We start from the raw sequence: 17,729 nt of genomic DNA on the forward strand, positions 1-17,729 counted from the left end.
CACTGTACGCTCATCCTCTATGCTACACTATTCTACGATATTCCACTGTATGCAACTCCACTCTCCCCACTATACTCTACGCTATTCCACTCTACGCCACTCAACTGTACGCCTTTTTTCCACTTTATGACACTCCACATACTGCACTCCACTATACTGTATTCCACTCTGCACCACTCCACTCTGTGCTATTGTACTGTATGCTACTACACTGCACCTCAATCCCCTGAATGCCGCTCTGCTCTACGCCACTACATTCTACGGTAATCCACTGTACGCTGTCACACTCTACATTCTACGTCACTCCATTCTTCACCACTCCATAGTACGCTATTCTGCTATGTTCCACTCCACAACACTCCACTCTACACTATTCCACTCTATGCCACTCCACTGTACCACACTCCACGGCTCTCAACACCATCTAACTCAGGGTTACTCATAGTGCGGCCCGCCTGGCCTTCATTGGCGGCCCTCGGACCTTGTTCGATTACGTGCCGCAGTTCCTTCCTTGGAGTAAACAGGGAAGATGGACGCAGGAGCAAACGTTGTGAATACGCTTGAATACGTATTCACAACGTTTCCTCCTGCGGCCATCGTCTCTGCTTACTGCTTGCCTCTGATTGGCCTGCCTGCCTCCGAGTCACACACGGAACAGGTGAGTTAGTGCAACAAAGAGACCTCAGAGCGAGGCTAGGAACTCATCGCCATTAAATGTGAGAGAGGCGTGTAGTCCGGAAGGGGCAGAGCTAAAAGTATTCCTCGTAGTTGCCTGGAAGAGTGCCTGAGGAGAGGTGCGTGTGGATGGGGTTGTTGGGGTTAAAGATGTTTATGGAGTGGTAAAAAGAGGCTGGGTTAAAACCCGAGCTTAGTCAAATCCGAGTAGACGCTGGAGCGCAGCCTCTTCTCTCCTGAAACTGAGTTGCTTTCGAGGTAGAGTTGGCATCTCTCAGTCAATTCATCCCCATTTAGAAGTTGTCACCTACTCATTGGACTCGGTGGCATACCTCAAATAATCGAAAAGACCCCTTACACCTCCCCTACACGGGAGCATCTCCCTGTAAAATGCTTATTCTCCAGTGATTTCAACGGCATAGCACCCCCAAACTGCTCAATGTTACCCTCGTCGCAGATTCAGCATGTTTCTTGCGTAGTTCATGCCTTCAAATAAAAATGTATTATCAAAATGTGCTCTTTGTAGTTGCATCTGATTGTGAAATACAGCATTGTCTAAGGTTTTGAAAGTTTTTTTTTTTACTCTAGCTCCGCCCCCCACTGATCCCGCCCCCACTGACTCCATCCATACCAGTGCGGCCCTCGGCCACTAACCACACTGTAATTTTGGCCCCCGACAGGAAGTTTGTGAGTACCCCTGATCTAACTGTTTGCCACTCCACTGTACCACATTCCACTCTACGACACTCTACTCTACAACAGTACATTTTACAACACTCTCTTCCACTCTACTGTACCACTTAATGACACTCCATTCTTCGACAGTACACTCTACGATTTCCAAAGTTTTTTTTATTACAAATTTTTAAAAAACATTGAAATTCAATGAAAAAACAAAGGTTAAACCTTTGTTATAGTTAGGGAAACTTTAATTTATTCTTTCTTTACAAATCAAACTTAAAATTCACAAACATTAGAAATTCTGAAGGTATAGTTATACCTAAATTTATAATTTACAAGCCACCTTTCAATTAATATAACTTTTAAAGAACAGATAAATGTATATTTCTAAACTTATACCTTTTATTTATAATGTACCCAACACCTTCAAATTATTATATCTTGCGTACCTCCAAACAAAGTGTATTCAACTCCGTAGCCTCACTCCATTAAATATTTGAAGGGAGATGGGCAGAGCACTTGTCTCACACATGAAAACCTAACTATAGGCATCATTACGATGCTGGGCGGTCAGACAGCAGGCCACTATTGTGGCGGTCGGGAGACTGCTCAAGAAGCATGCAGCAGTCCGACTGCCGTATTTGGATTTGACCGCTGGGCTGGGGGTTGGAAAGTCGGCGGTCCCACCGCAGCGGCATGGCTCGCCTTTAAGATGGGCTTTATAAACCATAAAGATCCACCCTAGAGAACAGTTTATTTATGAATAAGTGACGTAAATGGCCTCCCGGGTCGTGTGCATTCTCCACAATGGTAGAGAGGAACACACAGTGTTGTTAAAATACCCCTCACACACCAAAAGGGCCCTTGGTGTCATGCTTCATCATAGGGGTCTTCCCACCCCTCTACGGTACGGGGCGTGCTACTACCTACGACTACATGGGAGCACCTTTTGGTCTGTGAGAAAAAGACTATGTGTTACGTGAGGAGTGAGGGTCAGAGGTGGATAGGTATGTGGTGTTAAAAAATACCTGGCTCATCAGTTATAAAGATTTTTTAATGGACTTGTGAGCTGGTACTAGTAAAAATAGGGGGGCGGAGGTAAATATGCCTCAATGAGCTGTTCCTCCTTGGTCTGTCTATATGTTTCGAAGATCCCCAAGCTTCTTCTTCAGGACTTGAAAGATCCCTGTCTACACTCACGAATGTAATATCTGATGCAAAATGATGCTAAGAATCATGAGAGATTGGGTGCATATCGACTCCCAATGCACCAGTTGGATACTTAATTAAGTATCATGAAAAAAGCACTTTCAAAATGCGAGGTAAAATTGCCCCATGAGCCTTTAACGGGATGCCTGAATAGTCGACTGTTACTGGGATAGTTCCCCATCGTCTTAGGTCCCCCCGCGGCTCCGATGGACAAATGTCACCACAGTGCAGCGCCTTCTGCACATCCATGCACCGTGTGCCATTTGCATTGGCCTGCAAGAGCCGGGGTCCTTGCTTTGGGGCCCCATTTTACCCTTTCTGACAACCTTTTAATGGCGGGGTTCCCACCATGAAAAGGCTGTCAGAAAGGGATAGCATTATCCCGACGGCGGTGCCTGCCTGATCTATGATCCTGGCGGAGGGGGAGGTTTTGTGTATGACAGCCGTGGGTCCGAATGCCAGTATCGACCGCCGACATTGGAATCAGGCCCTTAGTCTTTGGAGTGTTGGTTGGTCTTTCAAGCAAACTGCAGAATGGACCATAGCTCACCATGTTGATCAGTTATGAAGTTAGCCTACCAGCTCGGTGACCTTAAAAACCAATTTACAGGCAGAACATTTCTCTGCTCACAGTGCCATAAGCCACAAATGCACAATGTAGCTTCCAGATCACCCAATCAATGGCATGAATGGCCATCATGACCAAAGCCACTGTCTTGTGCATTATGGACATCATAGGACAGAATCCTCTGTGGACCTTAGGAATGATTGCACAATGCTCCACACATTGCAACAGGTGACCCCCAAGGATTCGGGAAAAAACGTTGGCAGCAGAGCATCAACAGGACTGGATTATAAAATGGAAGGATAACATATTTGTATATATCGGTATCCTTTAACTGCCATTCCATATTCCGGCTACTTTTCCCATTTCCAAGAATGCACAAAACCAACCCATCAATAAGGGGAACCAAAATTCTACTCTTTACCTGACCAAGAGTCTGGGCCAAGTACTCTTGAGTTTGTAAGACCCAGAATGGCCTTCCAAACCTTACGGGGGTCAATGCCGATAATGGGGTGAAACATAATTGAACTCATCAGCCCATTGACCTGTAACTACGGATCAAGAACTACACAGATCATTAAATTAATTTACTGTGACCTCATGGGGAAGCCCTATATCCAGGCATTTTCTCTGGCATTGTCCACCGCTTTTCAAAGAAACGTATCTCGACACTCTGAAAACAAGAGTTTTCTATCACAAGTTCTTTCAGATGGTCATATACTTTTTAAACTAATTTTTTTTTTCTCTTATTTAGCTTTCTAATTCTCAAAATGATACCCCTATTATTGCCCAATCAACCATTTCTGTAGGGATGTATTTATCCCAAACCGGCCCTTCTAAGCGGCATTACTTCTTCATTAAACTTGGGGAGGGTGGTGGGGGGTGGAGGTACCTGGTTTTTGGTGCACTTTCTACTCAGTTTCGCTCTTGAATTGCACCAGACCTTGCATCTGGTGAGCTCTTTAAAGGTCTGGTTCTTATCAGCAGCTGAGCTGTCTTCATGAAGTAGATAGATCTAAAAATAGGGAATGTTCACACTGCTTTGGTGCTCTCTTGCCATACAGAGAATTAACTCATTTGTATATTTCCCGTCCTACATCAGAATCCTTTATGCGCTCAGTTAATAAAGGCAATATATTCTTAAAAGTATATAGTATCACAGGATCGATCTTGATGCCACCCAAAAACAAGGCCTACATAAGCACCATGACAAACTATAGAATGGAAAAAGGTTAGTCAATTATGGATGCCAAATCCCTTGGAGGCAGTTGCCCTCCCAGGAATACCCCCAGGCGCATTCTCCTATCAATGCATTTGAAACCTACTGGGCACATAAATTGTATCAAATTGTAAACCCTGTTATTGCTAGCAGACATGACCAATTTGGGAGCATAGCTAATTCACACCATACCATAGTCTCATCCTGAAAATAAACTGCAGTGCAGTGTCTATTGAATCTTCAACCCGGACGGTCTTTTCAAGCAAATTAATTTCTTCAATGCCATTGATGCGGAAGAGCAATTCAATCAAACCTCGGCCAAGACGCCTATGGGCACACGTGCGCTTTATAAATTTTTAATCAAATCAAATCAAATCAAATCTTTATAACTACCTGGGGAGAGGTAGCAACTAACAATGACCTAACCAGGGCCTAACTCTAACTGGCAACAAGTATTTCAAGGGCTTATCGAGAAAATGGTGCCAAACCACTCAAGGGTATTGGAGAAACCAGTCTTTAGACCCCACTCTGCCTTCCTGTAGTTGATTGAACAGCAGCGCGACGTCCTACAGGTTGGAAACAGCAGTCCAGACCCAAAGCAATATTCAAATGTAGAAGATATTAGAAGTGCAGAGCGAAGGGACGTGGCAAAAAGAGTGGACTTACTTTCAAGCCGTGAGGGGAACGGCCAGCGTGTCCAGCGTGCCCAGCAATAGCGCTCCAGCTCTCCAGCTCTCCAGCTCTCCAGCTCTCCAGCCGTGAGGGAAACGGCCAGCGCTCGCACACCGACGCTCGGGGGAACTACAGTACCCAGGTGCCCCGGCGGCGGAAGTGACGCCGCACGAGCGCCAGGAGGCGCCTTAAGGCACGGAACGCCCCTCGCACCCGCGAGTCGCACCCGCGGGAGAAGCCCGGGCAAAGGGCGGGCCCTCTGTGGCCCTCAGGGGACGGAAGAGGCCGGGCTGGGCCACCCCCCTTGATTCTACATACGAAACAGGTAACTACTCTAAGCATGGGTAAACGTACTACGAAAACTACATGCACTGTTACTGCCGCCCCTGTTGATTCGTCCACAACAATGGATTCACTGTTGGCTAATGCTCTCACTATGGTTGCAAATGAGATCGCTGACACCGAACGTAGAATGTCTTTTGGATTCCCCACCACTATTACTACTGTGCCATGTTCACAATCACCTAAGGCTTCATCCAACCCGGACCTCCCTCTCTCCCCCATAGTAACAGTTGTTAAAACAAATAGCAACGTGGACACTTTAAGTTTGACCACTGGGAAATCAAGTTTGCAGACCATTGTTGTAACAGACTGTCTAGCGGAGCCAGTATTAGACAAAACGTCACGCTCCAACAAACTTGCAAGAGAGAAACGCAAGAGAGGCCCAGTGAAATGTATAGTAAACAAAAGGAAACAACCAGGTCGATGCAGAAATCAACCAACGCCACAGAGTATGTGGAACAAAGATAAAGCCAAAGATTGTGAAATAGTAACATCAAGTGCCATTGAGGACTCACTACTCTCCTCATCTCCATTGGATGAAGGATCTGAGAGACCTACTACTCTCACACGAAGACTAGAGTCCCCAACTGTGGACAAAAGTATTTGTGGAGTCTCTATGTTATCCAAGGAGAGTAGCGTTAATACAGTCAGTACCCAGACTGAGGCCACCGATCAAAACTCTTTACTTAAATTCAATGGCAACCTGATAGAAACAATTGTCGATACTATTTTTAAACAAGTTGAAATTCAAATAGTCAAACAATTTAATACTGTTTTTAAGAGACTGGACAAAATCGAAAACCTTGTTAAAAAAGAGGAAATTAAAAGGAAAGGATCTATTAGCTTAGACGTTGTTCGAGGTGACAAAATTATGAGTAAATTAGAAACTTTATGTAAGGATCTGAGGGAGGGGGGCCAGAATGTCGCCGCTGATCTCAGCCGTGTAAATATGCAAGGCCCTACTGTTGATAAAATTGTGTTACCTAACAGTACCTCTGCTAACATTTTACCTACATTGTCCACGGGCCTTGATCATGACCCCCCTGGTCTAGAAGGAACAGTAACTGGTACTTCTATCCCGGATGCCAAGACCCCGCAAGCCTCCCGAACAGACAGGATAGGTATTACTCTGGATGGCACAAGCACTGGCGGAGGCCCATTAGTAAGAAACAGACCTGCTAATAATTTAGGCCAGTTCCTCAACTTACCCCCAGAATCTTGCCCATATGTTTTAGTGTTAGCTGGCGTACCTGCTCTAAAAGAAGGCCAAAGTGAGTCATGGGTACAACTACATAATAAATGCATTAATTGGCTGACAAAACATAAAGGGGCAAGATGGAACATATCAAATGAGATCATATTAACTCGTAGGGTAAGTTGGGTGGGGCCACAACAGAAAAATATCAGCGGGGATTGTATAGTGATTAATTTTAGACATCCGAACTTTGTAAAATATTTTATGGACACACGTAACACCTATGCCAGTACATCCACTGTAATAAGCCTTCACCCTTTGGGCTATTTTTATAGGCCCCCCTACAGACCAATTCAGACAGTCTCTAACACCATCCCTATAGCTAACAGATTCTCCGCCTTATCGGACTTAGAAAGTTTAGACTGACAACCACCAACATCTTCTATTACAGTGGATAAGGTTGTTAGCACAGTGCCCATGGATACGGTTAACTCTACACGTATCCATAAACTTTGTCCAGATAGATTAGTCCTACCACATGTAGCTTGTTCAGATTGTCCCGTTATTCCTACTTCTTCTACCATTAGTCTATCAACTGACACTCTAAGTGTCATTAGTTGGAATATTGCAGGGCTTCCAGGTAAGATGAAAATCAAAGAATGGGTTACCTGGATAAGTAACTTTGATGTGGTAATGTTACAGGAAACATGGTGTACATCTACCCAATTGCTGGAGGGTTTCTTTTGCCACAATCTTATTGTACCAACCCCTGCTTTGGGACGCCCAAGTGGCGGTCTATCTATCTGGGCTAAAATTTCTAAGGATACGAAAATTGAACCTCTAAATGTGGTTAGTAAAAATCTGGTAGCCGTTAAATATGTTGCAAGGTTAAAGATTTGTTTTATAAATTTTTATAATAATGATTTTGTCAACCACCCTAACCCCACCTTTTTAGAACTGTTTAAGTTTATCGATGATGTTGTGGACGGTGAAAAGTATGGTTTATTCGATGGCATTTGTGTTGGCGGGGATTTTAATGCTCATATCTATACTATATCTCCGCCCTGTAGACGAGGCTCTGAATTATTGGATCTTTTACAAAGTAGAGATCTAGATGATGTTATGGGCCATTTCGGAATCGATGAGGGAAAGGTACCGGCCCCCACGTACATTGGTCGTGGTTCTTCAACCACGATTGACTATATGTTTACCTCTTCCCCCCTTAGTGAAGTGTTAATTAAATCTAAGGTTGTCAGTAGCCCATACAGTGACCATCTACCACTAGTAATTTATCTTAAATCCATTAAAAAGCCTGTAGGTCCACGTGAGGTTGGAGTTCAAAACATTATTGTATCCACAGATAGACTAAGAATCATCTGGAGAGGGATTAATAACCGAGAGATTTTAACCAATGTAATTAAGAACAATCCCCTGCTGATTTCCAACTGCCTAACATTTGGTGGCCCTGATATTACTAGATCCTTTTGTGATCTATGTGCAGCAATAAAAAGGGCTATTTCCAGACCGGTAATAGAACATAATATAAACACTCATAGATGGTTTGATATCAATTGTTCTAGGGCTAATAGAGAACTTAGGAAAGCTCTTGAAGCTAAACCCCGAGATATTTCCCTTGTCAGTTCATTACGTTTTAAATATAAACAGGTTTTAAAAACCAGAACTGAAGAGCTCCTAATAAGCCATTGGGATAATCTCACTAAAACAACTGCCCTAAAAGATACCACTGGCTTCTGGAAAGAAGTAAAAAGTCTGAGAGCCTTGGGTAGTAACATCATCCCGATAAATTGTAATATCACAGGAGATTCATGGGTCAGCCATTTCTCAAAGCTCTATGCTACAGCTGGGAATTCTACTGAGGATACCTTCCCAGATGATACCGTAGTCATTACACTAGAGGAGGTGGAGGAAGCCATCGCGAATAGTGCTGGCAACAAGGCCCCCGGCCCGGATGGTCTGTCCATCGACCAGATAAAATCAAATACATGGTTTTGGGCCCCCCTATTTTGCAATATTTTTAATAATTTAGGCAAGGAATCTATCCCTCCCACATGGTCTTGTAGTACCATTGTTCCTATTTTTAAAAAGGGAAATAGGATGGACCCTGGGTGTTATCGTCCAATATCTTTGATCGACAACACCCTGAAGGTCCTTGGTAGGGTCTTGTTTGACAAAATAAGCACCTGGGCAGACGAAAACTCCATCATCCACCGTTGTCAGCTTGGCTTCCGGAGCAAGCTTGGCACGGTGGAACAATGTTTAAACCTTAACCTCATAATGGCCAAATATACGAGAGCTAAACAATCTCCTCTGTATTTTGGCTTTATGGACCTAAGTTCAGCGTTTGATTTCGTTAATCGCTCTCGCCTGTGGTCCATTCTTTTAAATTATGGCTTAGACGAACCCCTAGTTCACTTTCTGGCCAATCTTCATTGTAACTTGAAAGCCCGAGTTCGTCTAAATAATGATGGTGAGGTTTCAAATGAGATTTTAATTGGCAAGGGGGTAAGACAGGGCTGTGTCTTGGCCCCCTTGCTTTTTATCTTATACATCAATGAATTAACTCATTCCCTATGCAATTTGACAAAGGACGTTCCAATTATCAATAAGAAACCTATCCCGGCGTTACTCTACGCAGATGATGCGGTCCTTATGGGCCGCACTCCGAATGCTCTGCGTATTTTAATAACGGGATTTGTTAATTATATGTCCGATCTTGGGTTGTGCACTAACTTTAACAAATCGTTTATTATGACTTGCGGCCCTAAAAATTATAAAATCCCAAAGATTGTGATAGGTCCAAACATCCTAAAAAGCACATGCACTTTCCCCTATCTGGGTCTGTTATTCTCTAATAGTGGTTCGTGGCAACCACACGTGGCGATGGGGAGAAATAAACTCTCAAAATCGATTAATTCTATCACCTCCCTACGCCAACCGCGCCAGGCTGATGTGGTTCTTAGCTTATTACAAATTTACCGAACCCAATGTCTCCCAACTGGCACATATGGTGCAGAAGTCTGGGGGTTTTCAAATTGTAAAGCAATACAGAGCGAAGAGAACAGATTCTGTCGAAAAATCCTGGGGGGAGTTATTAGTGCACCGACCTTTGTATGTCACAATGAATTAAAATTAAAATATGTTGAGGATTTTATTAGAGCGAGACCTGCATTATTTTGGCTAAGGATATGGCAAAACCCGGCAGCTTCATTGTCTCGTGAGATTATCTTAGATTGTCTGAAAAGTGATAATGCAGCCCTAATCCCATGGATTAATGCGGTAGGGAGTAGCCTTAAGAGCGTCAATTACGGTTACCTGTTCACATATCCGGATAGGATTGACGCCTCTCATAAAAATCTGGTGAGAAGAGCACTCTATCAGCATTTCCAGAATGAAAGGGAAAGAGCAGTTTTTGTGAAACAATCCACAGTCGACTATTTATCAATCCAGGAATCTCATATTGAATCCCCGATGTCCCCCCAGCCTTATTTATGTAAAAAACTGGGTAGATGGACCAGATTTTTATTATTTAGATTCAGGGACAGGAGCATTATAAACCTTATCTGCTTTCCACTGGGTTATATTAAAAATTCGGAAAAACTACATTGTCCTTGTGACCGCGGTGGAACCCAGAGTATGCCCCATTTTATTTTCGGCTGTGGATTTTACATGAAATTCACAAGACATTATCTAATACCATATTGTAAGAAATATGACTTGCTTAACCACAACCTTGCCTATAGACACTTTCTAATGCTAGGATCTGACGAATTAATTTTTAGAGTTAGTAGCTTTCTTAAAGCCATTGTATGCTCACGCAGGTCGTTGAAAATTGATTAGCTCTGTTTGGACATTTACTTTGCACTTTAAAACATGTCTTGTCGGAATTTAATATATTACATCAGCTTTATTACTATAAATTTATGAGCCAATTTTCTATGTATAACCTCATTTACTGTTGTACGATAGATCTTGTCGGAATTTAATATATTATATCAGCTTTATTATTATAGATTTATGAGCCAATTTTCTATGTATAACCTCATTTACTGTTGTACGACGGCCTCTTTTGCACAGCCCAGTTAGTAGATTATTTGTGTTTTCATTGCTGTCTTTTTATAAATTATATTCTTATATGTAATGTCTGACGGCCCAAAATTGTAGTTTTTGATGTGTATTTTAAAATGTTTGTCTATGTGCTTTTATGGATGGTTTGTTGAAATCCGAATAAAGTCTATTTGAATTGAATTGAATTGAATAGAAGTGCACAGCGAAGGGACGTGGCAAAAAGAGTGGAAAGCATCTTGACTTCAATGTTGGCACCTGGTATCAGATGCTATCTATCTAGATCATTCAGAGGGGGGAAATCAAAAGGGGGTCAGTGCTGTGATCTCAATGACACTTTGCACAAGCTGAAAGCAAAGGACAAATGTCACAAGACTAGAAAAGCACTTTAGACTTGGCAAAATGGAACATGCCAGGAACCTATTTGACAATCACAATGCAGGCACCTACAGAGTGAGATTGCTGTGTGAGGTGAGAAGCAAAATCACATGACCTGGGAGATAGCAGAGATAGTTCTCTCCATGATGCAACTTCAGACACAACAGTATTACCCTGACAGAAAAGAGCCCCCTAAACAAGCAGAGACAATTGAAGACCAAGTGGGGTAGGGACAGAGAAACCCGAGAATCGCTGGTTAATGGAAGTTTGAAAATATGTAGGATTGCTGACTAATATGAAGTGCAGAAAAAGGTTACAAGTATTGTTTGTGAAGAAGACAAGGGACAGAGAAGGTTCATATGGATCAATGAAGTTACAACGCAAACGTATACTTTTACAATACGGTTTTCACAATGCAACTTCCGTTACAGCGCAAGCCATTACAACGCATGCACCATTGCAACGTAATTTACTATTCTAACACCGCTGGGTGTTTACCTCAGGGAAGATGCTGGTCAGTGAGGCACATGCGTTGTAGTGGCATGCGTTGTAATAGCTTGCGTTGTAATGGAACTTGCATTTTATTGGCTGCGTTTTAAAGGCATTGAGTTGTAATACCTGAGTTGTAATCGATGTTTCCCGGTTCAGATGCACACAAAGTCAGCAACAGGACAGTTGTGAGAACAAAGACCTGTGACCAGGCCAGAAGTTTAAATTGAGGTTTCAGAGGCCAACATTTAGAGTTTGGCGAATGAGGAACCAGCATCGTTATTCCACAGATGAGCTAAATCCATCACCAGCTCGACATATGGAAGGGCACTAGGGCTTTTGACAGAGGAGGCTACAGGCCTGATTAAGACGTCTGTGGTACCCAAACATCCTCTAAACTCTGGAGAAAGTTTTAAACCCAGAGGTGAAACCACCAGAGATATTTCATTTGACATGGCAATATTATGGTGGAGGGAATTGCAGCAGGGAATTTAGGACTATCCTCCAGAAACCTGAAACATTTCATTTACCACCCAACTCTCAATGAAATTATGCACATAATACTTGGAAATAGGTTGGTTCTGACACACCGGTCACGTGCAGCTGCTACACGGTGCTGGTTTGGCCTTTGGGGCAGTCCAGCACCGCCAGATGGGCCTGCTTGAAAGATGTAGGGTGTGGGCCATTTTTAGGTCCAGTGGGCTGTGAGAAGATATACAAAAGCAACCCATTCTCAAGTTGTCTGTATGATACTAGTTCAGTGCTTGGAAGTGAGCCTTCTTTACATATTATGCTTTGTAATTGGTACCAATAAACAATTAAATGTAGCTATAGCCAAAGGACATCTGGGGGTTCATGAGAATCTTTCAGAAACTATCAGAAAGTAATAGATCGATGGCTTTGGGAGCGCGAAATGGAAGGAGAAAACTTCACCTGAACATGTACTAGGTGAGAAGTGATTCATTATAATGGAGCTAAATTCTTCATGGGTTTGTAGTGGTCTTTCTTTACTAGTAGATTAACTGCGCCTCCAGTAGTTAGGCTTCTTCTGTGCCCAGGTACTGGTGGCCTAACCATGCTTCCAGTGGTTGGACTTCTATCACGCCTATGTGGACTGAATGGAGTGTTTTTGGGTGACGTAAGAGTGACTCAGTGGGTTTGGGCTTGTACCACTCCATGTTGGACTCACAATGGTGTTTTCTGGTGGTTAAACATTGCTTCCATGGATTGGTACCCCGTGGCTCCTGGGTGGATTAAACATTGGGCCCATTACACAAAGGAAAATATATATATTTGTGTGGATTTACTTACGTGTACCTAGGTATAACTCTTCACTTTTTTGCTATCCACCATTTTGGAGTTGAGATTTCTACCTAGGTGTAGATGCACATCTCTATACACCCCCAAAAGAGGGGAAGGAGCTTCTTACAATAGAAGTTACAGGTGTAAAGTTACTAGTATTCATTTTTTAGGTGTCGCCTGACCCAGCGCATGCGCTGGTCAGGCGAGACTTTTTGTGAGGGCTCAAAAAAATGCTACCAAGGCCAGCCTAGAGCTACAGTGCATGTGCGCGGGCGCGAGCTTAGGAGCAGAGGCTGGCAAATCTCGTCATGCTCATTAAGCGCCGCGATCACTTTCACTTTCGTCCGCGATCACTTTCGCGGCGCCCCTTTGATGTTCTCGTTCAAAGAACATCAAACATCAAAGAACATCTTGTGTTAATACTTTGCTGCGCCCGTTTGACTTACTATGTGCTTCCTCTTTCCACAAACTCGATGTTTGTGTTCCTTTATTTTGAGATGCTTTTAGTATTACTGTTTTGTGACTTAAAGAACATTAAGGAAATGTTACTGTGAAACTGGACAACGTTCAAAGTGTTTATTTCTGATCGCAGCGGCTGCTTCATGTCCGTTGCACCATTCAGGGAGTTCTTTCGTTGGCGCTTTCATGAGGACATGAGGCAGCTGGAAACTTTTGGCACATTCTCTTTAAAAGCACAGCATGTTGGCGACTGGTTAATCGATTAGACCTACGTAGCGCTTTAGATCTCAAAGGGCTATGGTGGGTGCAGCAGTTATAACTCATGAAATATGGGTTACAACTCACAAGGAGGGGGCAGGTTTGAGTGCACATTGGCTGCAATCGAACTCTTAAGATGATGGGCTGTGTGTATCCATTATCAGCACTCAGTCTTCGCTAAGTGATCTTGTTTGTTTTGTTGTTGTGTTAATGCATTGCTGCGCCCTTTTGACTTACAATGTGCGTTCTCTTTCCACAAACTCGATGTTTGTGTTCCTTTATTTTGACATGCTTTTAGTATTACTGTCACACACACAACCACACCCACACACAACCACACCCACAACCACACACACACAACAACCACACAACAACCACACAACCACACACAACCACACACACACAACCACACACAACCACACACAACCACGTACAACCACACAACCACACACACAACCACACTCAACCACACACACAAACACATACAACAACAAACACACACAACCACACACACAACCACACACACAACTACACCCACAACCACACACACAACCACACACACACTCAACCACAACCACACACACAACCACACACACAACCACACACACAACACACACAACCACACACACAACCACACACACACAACCACACACACAACCACACACACACACAACCACACACACACAACCACACACACAACCACCCACACAATCACCCACACAACCACCCACCCACAACCACAACCACAACCACACCCACACCCACACCCACAACCACACCCACAACCACAACTGCACACACAACCACACACACAACCACACACACAACCACACACACACAACCACACAACCCCACACACACAACCACACACACACCACATACACACACACAACCACACACACACAACCACACCAAGCATTGGCATAGCTAATAGGTCTCGCCTTTGGGACCTTATAAGTGTTTAGCCACGCAACAGTTGATGTGGTTGCACCAAGGATATTGTGCTGCATAACTAAATACTTAGAAGGTCCCAAAAGCGAGACCTCTTGGCTAGGCCAATGCTTGTTTGTGTTGGTGGAGGTAACTGCCACTAGGGTGGATATCACTGTATGGAAAAATATAGGGAAATGTAATAATGTTTAGTATTTTAAAAAATATTTTAAAATATTCTGTTGTATGATATAAATGGCAATTCATTTAAAATATTATTAACCTGGAAATAATAAAATACAATTTTACAGCATATTAACTCATCAAATTAAATGTGAATTCATTAACAAAATAATTTAAATATATATTCATTCAATTTATGTATATTCACACTTGAACAATAATTAAAAACAATTATCCACTATTACTAATAATTTTATTTTGTTTAATTTTTAGTAAACTTGGTTAAACGGTAAGTATTTAATCATTATAAATTTTTTTTACTTTTAGTCAATAGTGTACACGTTTATTTTTTTTGTTGAATTAAGTTACTATCAAATAACAAAATAAACAATAATCAATAAGCATCACTGAATTTACATATATGGTCTTACTCTTTTGTGGGAGTGTGTTTGTATTAGCATGTTCCTCTCAAACTCCTCTTTAAACCTCCATAAACCCCACCTAATTTTGAGTAATTATTCCCCATCTTGCCACTGCTCCCACAATTGTAACAACGTAGTATACTTTTTTTTTGTTGAAAAGTTTTATTGAATATTGACACACATCAATAGATTTGCAATTCAATAGCGGATATTCAGTGGCATATCTCAACAATAATCCAGGTACTTATACACATGGCATTATATCATACATTTGGGCAACATTTCTAGCATCCAGCCCGTGCCCCTTGGGTGTAGTGCAGTGTGGCAGGCCCCGCCTCACCCCTCTGCATTGGTTAGTCGCTATCGTCCGATACCTGGTCTGGTGGAGGAGGTTCGCAGATGTCACCCCAATACTGATTCCACTTGCCCCAAATTCGTGTCCATTTCTTAGGGTATCCTCTGTGGATGTATACAGATCTCTCTGTCACCATTGTGTGGTCAATGTCACAACACCATTGCCGTGGCGTTGGGGGCTGCTCCGAACCCCAGCGCTGTGCTATGTTGCGTTTGGCTAATGTCATCCCTAATGTCACCCAGTCTTGGTCTGCATGATTCAGGTCCGTGGGCTCCCAGATGTTAAGCAGGCAGCATTTTGTAATGAGCGGGATGACTACGTTGGTGACCTGAGACATGGTGCGTACAACCGAGGTCCAGTAAGAGGCGACCCGCGGACAGTCCCAAAGTGTGTGCCAAAAAGTACCCTCGGCACCACATTGTCGGAGGCAGAGTGGAGTGTACGCCTTACCTAGCTTGTGCAGCAGGGTCCTTGTGTAATAAATGTGGTGTAGGATTTTTAATTGGATTAATCTAAGGGTGGAGGGTATTGCCGCCTCCCTCGGGGACATCAGGGCCGTCTGCCAGTCCTCCTCATATAGGTCGCCGACCTCCGCCTCCCATTTCCTTTTCAGGGCTACTGTTGGATCTTGTCGGTTGTTTATTATTTTCCGATAAGTCAATGCAATTGCTTTTGTTTGGAGGTGGTCTGTGAGTAACCTGTCCTCTAATGGGGAGGATTCGGGTAGTTGTGTGTCCGGTGGAATCGCAGCCTGTAAGGCATGTCTTATTTGGGCATATCTATAATGTTCGGTTTGCAGCCAGTTTATGTGTCCTGCATTTTGAGCGAACGGTACGACCCCCCCCTTCTGCCACAGGTCTCCCACCCTGGAGATCCTGATTAGGTCCCATTGCTAGAATCCCTTTGTGTTTCTCAGCCTCCCAAGTTTTCGAGTGTCCCACAACGGTGTCGCCTGTGTGAGAGTCCCCTCCCACCCCATCGCCCTCTGTGCCTCATGCCAGATTTGCAGTGTATGGGCTGTGGGGTCCGTGTAGTGTAGTTTCTTGGTGTTGTTGTATAAGGCTCCCAGTATCCCTTAATGTCTAGGAGGTGGCGATCCATACGGAATGCGGGATGGTCTTGCGGTGTGTGTAGCCACTGGTTTATGGCGATGAGTTGCGATGCCCAGTAATAAGTCTGTATGTGTGGGAGAGCAATTCCTCCATCGTACCATCCCTTAACCCCTTCGGCGCTCATGACGGAACGGTTCCGTCATGAGCGTCGGTTGAGCTGTGCTCATGACGGAACCGTTCCGTCATGACCATGCCCGCGCAAGAAACGGTCAGCGCTCAGCGGGAATCGGCGCCGCATGGAAGGGGTTAACTAGTTTTGTCATGGCGATGCGAGCTGTTCCGCCATCCCAGAGGAGTTTGGTTACTTCGGCATCTATCAGAATAAAATAGGAGGAGGAGATGTGGAAGGGGAATTTTGTAAGACGTACAGAAATCTGGGCAGTGTCATCATTTTGAAGAGTGCAGCTCTGCCCAGTAACGTAAGAGGGAGAGAGCTCCAGTGATTCACATCGCTGCGGAAGCGGGCCAGCGGTTTTATGAGATTTTCTTCTATGAAGTGTGATGCAAGGGGGGTAATATATATGCCGACGTACTTGAAACCCCGCTCCGCTATCTGGATGCCACAGTTCCACTGTAGTTTTGGGGGGGGGGCATGGAGGATAAAAAGCAATGATTTCGACCAGTTAATGGTGTAGCCTGAGGCTCTGCAATGGTCGCACAGATGTCGAGGAGAAAATTTAGCGACCGGGCGGGAGACGTCATATAGAGTAAGATGTCGTCCGCATATAGTGATATGCGGTCCTCCCATCCCATCGCCCACTTGAGTCCCCTGATGACAGGGTCTTGGCGGATCCACGCCGCTAGCGGTTCGAGTACTATCGCGAACAAGAGGGGGGGAGTGGGCATCCCTGTCTCGTACCTTTGCTCAGAGGGAAGTTCTTTGAAGTGCGACCATTGGCCACGACGTGCGCCATGGGTTTGGTGTAGAGAAGACGTACCCAGGCACAGAACTTGGGGCCAAATCCCATGTGTCGGAGCACTGCAAAAAGGAAGGGCCATTCCACCATGTTGAACGCCATGCAGGCATCCAATGAGAGGATGACCGCTTCCTCCGCAATTGTTGGACTGCGAGCTATGACTCCCTAGAGCCTATGAAGGTTCAGGGCCTTGTTAGGGTGGGGCATGAAACCTGACTGATCAGGATGGATTAATGTAGTGAGGTAGGGCTGGAGGCGCAGCGCCAGTGCCTTGGCCAGAATT

This window comes from Triturus cristatus, chromosome 12 (genome assembly GCF_964204655.1).
Source record: "Triturus cristatus chromosome 12, aTriCri1.1, whole genome shotgun sequence".
In the NCBI taxonomy this organism is placed as follows: domain Eukaryota; kingdom Metazoa; phylum Chordata; class Amphibia; order Caudata; family Salamandridae; genus Triturus; species Triturus cristatus.